Source organism: Lutjanus erythropterus, chromosome 10, assembly GCF_056507025.1.
Source record: "Lutjanus erythropterus isolate fLutEry1 chromosome 10, fLutEry1.hap2, whole genome shotgun sequence".
Taxonomy (NCBI): Eukaryota; Metazoa; Chordata; class Actinopteri; order Lutjaniformes; family Lutjanidae; genus Lutjanus; species Lutjanus erythropterus.
This window is the reverse complement of record NC_139326.1, coordinates 4287353-4298803: the sequence shown is the minus strand read 5'-3', so window position 1 is coordinate 4298803 and position 11451 is coordinate 4287353.

The following is an 11451-nucleotide window of genomic DNA, read 5'->3' as shown; positions in this document are numbered from 1 at the left end:
TGTCTGGTGATGGCAAACTCTCAATCAGCTTTGTTTTTTAGTTTGGAGAGAGAGAGAGAGAAGCATTTGAGGACCTCAGGGCCTGTGATGGCACAGGGGGATTAAAAGTTCAGAAAAGTACTGTGAGGCTAAACTGCTTCAGGCTTTAAAAAAAGATGATGAAATTTTTAAAATAAAGAGAGTGAGGAGAGAAATTTTACGCTGCAGCCAGCGAAAAGAGAGTTGCAATAGTCAAGCCATGATGAAATAAGACCATAAATGACTGTTTCTGTGCACATGATTGTATTACAGATTTGACGGTGCTTTTCAAAGTAAGGTTGCTATCAAAGAAAACACCAAGGCTGCCACACTGTTGGTAATAAAATTGGAATATGAGCCTCGAATGTTTCAGATTTGAGTGTTGGAGTTTTCAAGACGTCTTAGAGTCGTCTTCGAGTTGTCTTCGAGTCGTCTTTGAGTAAGCTGAATGAAATTCTGCACCAACCATTTACGTGCATCTTCAAGACAGTTAGTGAGACCATTTTACTGATGTTATTTGGGTCATAGCCGAACTAAACCAGGGTATCATCTGCATCAAAATGTAAACTAATACTATGCAAACAGAACTGGGCCAAGGACTGAACCCTGAGGAACCCCACTATGCAGTCTAGAGGCAGAAGACCTAGAACCAGCAATATCAACACAAAAAATCAGTAAGATAGGACTTAAACTATTCAACCACTGCCACTGAGGCCCATTCATATCTCATTACACATTAAAATGATTATGATGTGTGTGTTTTTTAATGAATCTATAGTGAAACTATAACAAAGAAGTCTAGAAAATGACATGCTGGCCAGGACATTTCTGCAGCAGCAGAATATTTAATTTAAAATGATATTTTGAACACATTTTGCTTTTAACAAATGTTGCACTGCATGAAATTTGAAAATTGCAGTAGACCAGTAGTTCCATAAAATGTTGATTAATTGTTCATACTCTGATGGATGAGGGAAATTTTATGGGTAAAAAAGCTTAAAAAGTTTTTGCAAGTTTTTGGATTAATGTCTACAGATGGGACGGGAGAGAAATAAGTGTGTCTAGAGTTTTTAACTCCAAAACGCCTATTAATAGATGACTTAATTCTCTACATGTGGCTCAGATTCATGTGAAATAGACCACCACAGCTGTCAGATGGCGTTCATGTGAGTATAATCAAAACCGTATTTTGACAGAATGTAAATTCCTGTAAAACAGTGTGTTCTTCAATCTGACAACACACATCAAGAGCTGAAGTGCACTGTGGTTGACTACACAAGAGAGAGAGAGACAAAAAATAAAGGCGGTGGAACGAGCTGAGTGGTCATCGTAAGAGAGTAATAGAGGAAGAATTTAGCCTTCGACTGCCAAAGCTAGTGAGTCACATCCGATCTGAGAGATTCTTGTCAGATGTGGGAGAGTGGGAGGTGTGTGTGGGCTGCAGAAATATGATATAGAAGCGCCGATCCAGCCTGCGAGCGTTTTCTCTTGAACACCCAGAAATTAATCCATCCACCTTGGAAAGTCCTCAAGGCTTTTCACACTAAGAATGTAATGTGTTTGTAACCGACTTGTATAGGGTCTTTGTTTGTTTATGTCCATGAGAGACAGAGAGGAGACTGTGAGGGAGGCCAACAATACACTGTATGTGCAGAGAGGCTTGTGTAAGATGCACATTCACTGTTTTGTTTGAAATAACTCAATGACAATGATATCCTCTGCTTATAGTCCTGCCTCTGTGCTCATGTGTAACTTGACAACAGCGGTTTTAGTTGTTGCCTCGGAGCAGATTTGCACTCAGTGACCTTTGCAATCATATTAAACTAATAAAAGTATGAACTCAGCAATCCTCCTTTTTTCTTTATCTGCCTCTTGTAGTTTCATATCTTTCATTAATTTATCCTCATCTTTTATTCCTCTCTAACTCACCAATTTCCTGTCTCTGCTTATGTCTGCATGAGCTGCTACCAGAGAGCCTTTTAAACACGTGATTAATGTTATGAAACGGTCACAGTTTGGGTAGGTTCAGGCACAAAAACTACTTGGTTAGGTTTAAGAAAAGGAAAATCATGTTTCTGGATAAAATTATAAGTCATGTGACATATGCATAATGTTTTAGTTTTACATGAGACATGAACTCTGATCTCCTGGGTGAAAGTGCTGTGTTTGTTTGACCCATGAATGCACTCCACCTCCTCTATACACTGACTTTGTCCAGCTTTATACTATGTTGAAAGCCCAGTGCGTCTTTTGGATGAGTAAAGGGAAAAGCTGAAAATGTTCCTGAATATAACTACGTCTGTGCTTCTCTTGGTCGATACCAACAAGATAACGGATAATTTAATATTTTTGTATTGTAACAAACTGATGTAACCTTCAGTTTAACCACAGCTGAGGGTGAGAAAGGCTCAGATGCAGTGAGCATTTTGATCCTGGTGATGATTGGTGCCCAGCCAGGTGGCAATAATGTGCCCATTCTACTGTGTTTCCTTCCAGGGGTCAGGGGTGCTGCCTGATTAACACACAGGATGTGACCTTTAATCCACAAGCAGCTCCTCACAGCATTAATCTCCCCCAGCCAGCATTCAGCTCTGATAATGGCATGTTAATTAATGACACTCCTTTGAGGTGGCGTCAGCCTTCACTGGAAGCTCCAAGAGCTGGTTAACACTTCGCACATGTTCTCGAGTCACCTCGAGAATATCAAATACAGACACGCACGCCCAGGACGCATCACGTGACCGACAGCCAAACGATGCAAAGATTTCTTCTTCCCAGGACCTGTCTGACGTGATTAAATGTTGCATTGTTAAATCCGAGGACGCATCTCATCGGCTGTAAAAAATATTCTGTGCGTCAGCGCTGAAGAGCTGCAATATTCATATGTTATCTTCTACATACCAGCAGAGCCATGACTGCATGTTTTAGCAGGCGAAATGTCAACCCATTCTCTCCTCCTGTCTCCTTATATCACTCTGATAAAACCACTCAGTCAAACACGCATGCATGATCCACCCAGAGGACTCTCTTGTACATATTTAATCAAATATTTACATTCGCTTGTTCTCTATTCCCTGTTGATGTTAGAAGAAGAGACAACTGAAGAGGTCCGCGCTCAGCATCAGTTTTGTGTACATTGGATGAGTCAGGGTGATACGGAGGGGAGGCTGAGGCCGGGCCTGTCACTGTCTGGGAACTGTGACAGGATTTAGTGTGTTCAGTGTGTGTGTGTGTGTGTGTGTGTGTGTGTGTGTGTGTGTGTGTGTGTGTGTGTGTGTGTGTGTGTTGTGGTGGGAGCAGACTAGACACTGCCCATCCTCCACCCAACTCTGCACTTCACTGTGTTTAATGCAATGACTGTCAGGAACAGTATTGTCCAAGTTATAAAAAAAGAGCTGCAACTAATGACTATTTTCATTATCAGTTAGTCTGTCGATCGTTTTCTCGATTAATCGATTAGTTGTTTAGACCATAAACTGTCAGAAAATTGTGAAAAATGTCAATCATTGTTTCCCAAAAATCTCAAACATCTTGTTTTGTCCACAACCCAAAGATATTCAGTTTACTGTCTTGAAGGACGAAAGAAGACAAAAATATTCACATTTGAGAAGCTGAAATCAGAGAGTTTATACAATTAAATTAATTTTTACATTCATGATATGATGTAATATGACTATTGCATCTCCATATCACTGCCAATATTATTTAATATATTTGACTATACTCCTTTTTCTATTTTAACTATTGTACATATCTTACTTCTGTTGTTATTCTATTAGGCACTGTTTCTTCACATTTACATTTTACAAACTTTATATTTTATATTTCACTCTGTACTTGATATATTTAATTCTCTATTGTTGTTCTGTTACTATCATTTTTGAGGCAATCCGGCACAAGGATTTCCCTCAGGATTAATAAAGTTCTAACTTATCTTATGTTTTTCTTTTAAAAATGACTCAAAATGATTAATCAGTTATCAAAAACGTGACTGTGCATTTGCAATCGAAATGGCCTGCCTGAGGATGTTACAAATTCAACAAGGGGGAGGACTCAAAAACAGACAACACGAGGGAACCAGCTCTAGAAAGTTTTAAACAAATGAAACAAGGGCTTGTACAGATAAAGGGAGGTAAAAATCCAAGGTCCAACGAATTCACAAACTCAAAAACAGTCCAGGGGAAAAATTACACAGCAGAAACTCGGGAGGGAGACACAGCGGCTGCAGACTGACACAGAGACACAACGAACTGACCAAGACACAGAGAAACACAGGGACTAAATAGAGAGAACTAATGAGACACAGGTGGGCAAACAGGTGAAACACATGACAATCAAAAAGAGTGGGAAAAGAACAAAGACAGGAAGTAAAGACTAGACACATGAGGGAGAACCAAGACTACCAAAAATAAAACAGGAAATCACCAACAAAAACCAAAACCATGACAGAGGAAATAAGGCTATTATTTTTTTATTTCTATTTTCATTATTTTGCTTTTCTAATCTCTCTATTTTTTGTTCCAAGTATTTTGAAATAAGAGAATAGTTTTATTGCTCTTATTGTTCTCATCTCTTTTATCATTCTGTCTTTTTTTTTTTTCTCATGTTCTGGTGCCTTTGTTATAATTTTACCATGATGATTTTAACTTAATTTTGTCCCCCTTTTGCTTGGCCTAACTGTTTTGGATCTCTGTTGTTGTTGGTGGTATTATTTGAACTTTAAATTTTAAAAAGCTGATACTAAACTACATTGCTGTCTTTAAGTTGTAAGAAGAGGCAGCTGACGGACTAAAAATAGTTGGAAACGTGGGAAAAGGTCTAATTGGCACGAATGGGATTTAATAGTTGAATAAAGATCATAATGTATCAGTCACAATGCTTGACAAAGTGTAGCAAAGTCCAGGTTCTGTATATGTGTGTCACTAATTAGCTCATCTCAATCAGCTGCCTCCAAACTGCAGTTAAAGGCTGATACTGTGATGGTATCTGCTGTGAGACTCCCAGCACAGACAGTTCACTGCATAGAGATTATGGCTGAGGTGCGACTGGAAAACTCCTGCTGAGACCTCAGAGGTCATAACTCCTGTTGTGTAACTCTTAACTATGTGAGAAAAAAAAGTTATGCAAGTGCCACTTCAGATGTAAATGCTGTGAAGGGTATATTTGTAAATCCGTGCGAAGTATTTGCTGTGTGAAAGTGCTGAAAGGAGTTGAGGATTCACTTGGAATTCAAGCACTTAACAAAGATCTTGTTTCTTCCCGCGGGCCTTGATTAGTCATGTAAAGGAAGCAGAAGACGAGAGATCACACACAACCACACTATCAACAGTGGAGCAGAGACACACAGGTACATGTTAACTGTCACAAATATAATTCTTTGGAAATGTCCTTTTCCAAAACAATTCTATACATTGATTTTGATCGAACTTCAGACTTCAAATTCAGCTTACTGGACAGTGTTATGCAAGCCTGAAGAAGATCAGTGCACGAGACATCAGTGCTGCCCCCTGTGATATGGACACCTGGCATGGACAATCAGCAACAACCTCTCTCTCGATTTTGAAAGGTGGCTCAGGAAATCGAACACTATCATGGCTGGACTGACTGAGAGGGTGTGGGAGAACAAAGCACTCGCATCTGAGTCTATCAGGCCTGTGTTTACAGCACCCTACTCTATGGAAGCGAATCCTGAACCACCTATGCAAGACATGAGCGCCGACTCAGTGCTTTCCATATGTGGTGCCTCAAGTGCATCCTCGACATCAGCTGGCAGGACCATATGCCACAGAGCGACATCCTGCAAAGCGCCAAAATGCCCAGCATGTAGTCTCTGTTGAGTCAACACTGCCTTCACTGGCTGGCAAAGGACATCTTTTATGGACAACTGACCACTGGCATCAGATGACTTTGTCTTCCCCAGACAGTTGGGAGGTACTGGCCAAAGATCGGGATGCCAGGCATCAGTCTGTCTGCAGATGCAGATATGTGCTGCAGCAACCATTGTAATCCAGGCTCCCTCGTTCATCCGCATCAAGTGCAACAGGGACTGCCACTCAAGCATTGAACTGTACAGCCACAGCAGACGATGCCAAGACACTTAGACAGCCCGCCAGAAGCACAACAAGCATGGTCTCCTGAGACTAAGCTGTCAATTATAGGATTGATATAGGACTGTAACTAATGACTATTTTCATTATTGAAAAATAGGTGTTTTGATTATTCAATTCACTGTTTTGTCTATAAAATGTCAGAAAAGCATGAACACAGACTTACCCAGAGGTCCAAGGTGATGTTTTCAAATAGGTTTTGTCTGACCAACAAACTAAAACCCAAAGATATTCAGATCCTAAAAATATAAACCAGAGAAAAGCAGCAAATAGTTTTCTAAAAACTAAAATACTTGGCAAATTTGCTTGATGAAGGCCTTACATGATCATTTGATTATTATTATTTTTTCCCTGTTGATCAACTAATAGACTGAATTAACTGAAATAAACTGATTAGTTGACTCATTTTTAAAACAATAATAGAAGTATGTGTGTAGGAGTCAACTTGCATGTATTTGGACTGCAAGAGGAAACTAATGCACCTGGACGAAACCCCACACAGACGCAGAGAGAACATGCAAACTCCATATAGAAAGACTCTAATAATAATAAAGAGCAGTAATAAGTCATGCTAGTAAGTCAACCCTCCCTCTACTCTTCATCTTCTGTCTCCCCACCCCCTCCTTCCTTACTTTCAACATTTAAGGCGAGGGAAGAGGCCCCTGGCCCAGATACTGGACCCCATCGCCTCATGACATAGCACTACGTGTGTGTGTGTGTGTGTGTGTGTGTGTGTGTGTGTCTGTGTGTCTGTGTGCGTGTGATTTATGTGTCTTGTCCAGACTCAGTGGGAGCTGAGAGTACAGACCCCCCATCCTCCCCCACTCGTTCAACAAAGCTCTCTAAAAATGTGTGTGAGAGGTTTGGGGGAGGTTCCCCTGAGAGGCAAATAGAATTAAGGAGCCAACTCGAGTCACTGAAACTATGCTATAGCTCCTCAGCTGACAGCAGGAGCACACACCCAAGAAACCAGAGAGTACTCCCTCTCACAGAAACCTGCGTGTTTTTCTTTCTCATACCTGCACACATTTTTACACTACAGTGCAGTACACTGCTGAACAAACTGAGAGAAGAGTCAATGTGGAGCATCATTTTGACCATTAATCATCCTGAAATTGTAGAATTTGCAAAAAGAAAAAAGAAAAAAGCATGTGCTAAGTACTTTGCCTCTTGTTATTCACACTGACATGAGCAACCCAAATATCAAATAATGTTCCAATAACATTCCCAGAACGTTCCTCCAACAACGGTTTTAAAGGCTCATTTATGCCCCCTTTATGTACGAAAATAGATGCATCTGTTTCACTGCCATCATCCTTTCATTGTCCTTTATGTTGGCATGCATGTTAAGCAATACATCCACTAGAGGTCACAGCTCAAAGTCAAAAGTTAAGAGGAAAAAGAGTCAGTAGTTTCTGACAACAACAAACATGGTGGCGTTGTCAGTGTGGACATTAAATTAATTCTTGAGAATTCTTTTCACTGACAAACTGATGACACACATCATTTTCAATATTTTTGACTTTTCAAAAGTTCTTCTTTGTGTCATGTGGTCGTGTCTCACTTGACCAACAAAATCACCAGGATGCATCCTCTGGGAACCATGAATGTCTGCACAAAATCCATAAAGTAAATGTTGAAGTATGTGACCTGATGAAGTTGGACATAGACTGTATGATTTGAGCTAATTTCTCACCCAATTTTTGAGCCATGTGACTCATTTTAAAGTATCACTGAATTTCAGCTTCAGCCAGTTCATTCAGCTTTTCCAGAGCGCTCTGGGAACATAACAATAATAGTCAGAAAAATTTGCCATATTAACATTTAGGGAACGTTATACAGGAACATTCAAGACACACTCCCAGAATCAAAAACAAACATTTCCAGAACATTTTGGGAACCAAATTTTGCTAGCTGGGAATGAATAAAGCAAACACACACACACACACACACACACACACACACACACACACACACACACACACACACAGTAAGGGCATGAGTACTTCCTCTGGCACTAATCTCACACATTTATTCTGGTCAGTCTATACTTGCAGGCAGGAATCCACCAGGACATCTCATGTTGCATATCAACACTTCCATTTGTGCAGCGCGAGGCTTAAGTAGGTTAGAGGCAGGCATGCACACTCCACTTTCGTCTCCATGCCCTCCAGGCAGTAAACGATTCTGTCAGAGAGGCTGCTGCTCGTTATCGACGTGCTCGCAGGCTGCAAGTTGTGGGCACCACAGCAGCTCGCGCACATAGCAACGCAGCCTCTGTCTGTAGCACACAACAGCCATGGTTGATCGAGTGCATTATGGATCAGCTATAACACCATGCACAGAAACATGTTCAAACCCCAAAGGGCCTCTGCAGAGGAGTGAATGTGTATTGATTGTGATATACAGTAGCACACAGAAATTTACACTAACAGTTACATGAGTATGAGCTGCATGTGTGGGGATGTAGTGTTATCATTGCTTGTGATTAAAGGTCCAGCGTGCAAGATTTAGGTGGCTGTATTGACAGAATATAGCAGAAACTGAATATAATAATAAAAAGTATGTTTTTTTAGTGTGTAATCAGCTGAAAATAAGAATTTTTTGTTACCTAAGACTGAGCCATATCTATAGAGGGAGTGGGTCCTCTTCCATGGAGGGCCCCATGTTGCACCAACATGTTTCTATAGTAGCCCCCTGGTGGCTGGTTGCAGTACAGGTCGCAAACGCTGCCTCCTCTAAGTACACATCAAATAAATTTTTCCCAAAGATGTTTTTTGTCATTTTAGGTTGTTCTTATCACACTGGTGTTTGGTCAAGTGTTCATTTTGCTAATCAGTTTGGTTTTAATTTGTTATTTGATGATATGGAAAGTGAATTTCACGTCATGGTTGACAGCTGAGTTTGGGACCTTGATATCAGGGCTCTAACCCTGGTCACTACTGCACAGACTCTTTGTTTCCCATCTAGACATGATCCTTGGGAGGCGAGTGAGGCAAACTGGTTGCATTTTCAACACTAGATGCCACTAAATCCTACACACTGGTCTTTAAATGGTTAAGGCAGCAGCACAGTAATTAAACAAGACCCTGCAGCTACGCTAGCTGCTAACTTAGCAACTATGTAAGGCTTTACTTAGCCACAGTAGTACTTTATGCAAAATCTGCATGTTAACATGCTCACAATGACAATGCTAATATGTTGACGTTTAGCAGGTGTAATGTTTGCAGAGCAGACCGTTTTAGTTTAGAGCATTAACATTCTAATTTTTGATTAGTAGCACTACATGCAAAATACAGCTAAGGCTCACCAGAATCGGCAGAATACTTCCTCTGGGAACCATGAATGTCTGCATGAAATGTTGAGATATTTCACAGCATAAGAAAACTGAAAAGTTTCACCTGCTGGTGGTGCTAGAAAGAAAGCAAGGCAATCACCAAAATCATTAGGATTCATTCTCTGTGGAGCATGAATGTTTTTCCTGGCAGTCCATCCAAGAGTTGTCAAAATATTTCATTCTGGACCACAGCAGTTGACTGACACTGCCATCGTTACAAGTTGGCTTGAAAAGCCGATCTCTGCGGGAGATAAAGCCATGCAACAGCTAGCCTGAAACATTTTGACTGCATGTGCACGACACCTCTCAGGTGTTTTCAAACAGAGATACTGCTGGCTAGTTTGTCTGCATGTCTGAGTCTTCAGGCCGGGTGCTGCCCAGGGGGAGTGAGGTGGGATTTGTGGATGCGGTTAGACCAGAATAACAACACTCAGATTAATGACCCCTGCTCCTCTGCATTGCTCAGGCTCACTGTTGTATTTCACAAGTATTTAGGGTTGGAATGTGTGTATATGGAGTGTGTGTGCTCTGTATGCTGAGGTAGGTGTACTGCATACATGAGGCCTCTCACACACTCTGTGACATTTACACAGAGGAGTGCACACTGTGGTGGGGGTTTATGGAGCAAAGGCAGCTGACTTCTATGATCCATGAGTTGCACCTGAGATGTCTGACTGCAGACCCCCCCCCCCCCAGCCCCCAGGCATATATGTGACAGTGAATCCCATTATCTCCCACCAACCAACCTCCTCATCTCACACACATGTTTCCTATCATGGTCGGGACATTCCAGGCGTTGGCCAGCATTCCAGAAGAAGATCTATCACGTACCAAGCACGTTCAGATAGAACAAAGATAAAGCACACTGAGCAAACCTGCCGAATTTCTGTGTTTGTGTGCAGGATTTAGTATTATAAAGGTAATGGCATTAAGTGCACTTGTTAGAAAATCGGTACTGTGCACCTAATTTACACAGAAGCTAAACTGAACCTTGTTCAAACTGTTACACTGGAGGTGGGAAAATTCTTGGAAAAACTGTGCTGTCTTACTGTTTCCTAAAAAAGAACAAACATCAGGAATTTGTATGTTTTTAAAAAACATGAATATCAAGACCTTGATAGGATGAAGAGAGGTGTAAATATGATGCTTCTTTAAGTTTCACTACAGTTCATTGGTTGTACTCAGACTAAGATAAGATATTCCTTTGTAAGTTCCACAACGGTCAAATATACAGAGTTACAGCGGCAAAGAGGATGGCAACTACTTAAAGAAGCATCGAGAAAAAATATAAAGAATAAAAATATAAAAATATAAGCAAGGGAAATATAAAAAAAGACTATATTATCAGTCTCTGAGTGTGGTTTTAGTTATGCTTGTGGTATGACTGATCAACACTGAAATATCTCAACAATTTTGATAACCATGAAATATTTTAGGCATTCATTTTCCCCAGAGGATAGGTCTTACTGACTCTGGTCATCCCTGACTTTTTGTTTTGTTGTCAGTTGTAAAGACACTGTTAAGGAAATTGGCTACATGTATCTCCAGCCTTTTATCTGATCATATCAGCAACTATTGCAAGAAATCTGCAAGCCGGCTTCTTTTAAATGTCCCAAGGGAGAACTCTGAGCTTGGTAAAACTGCTTTTACTTTTTATGCACCATGGGCATGGAATGAGTTGCAAAATACCATTTCTTTAGAGGCACTCCCATCTTTGAAAACCTTTTTTGACAAACTGCCCTGAAGGAAACAGGATGATGCTTTATATAATCCTTGATCTGTGGTGATCTGTGGTCTGTATGTTTCATTATTGTTTCATTGTTTCATTATTTCACTTGTGTCGTTTTATTATGTGCTGTTATGTCAAACTGCATGTGCTGCTGTCTGAACAAGACTCCCTGAAGAAACAGATCTAGTATCTTAATGGGACCTTCATGACTAAATAAAGGATAAATAAATAAATAAATAAAATAAAAACTTCCAACTTTG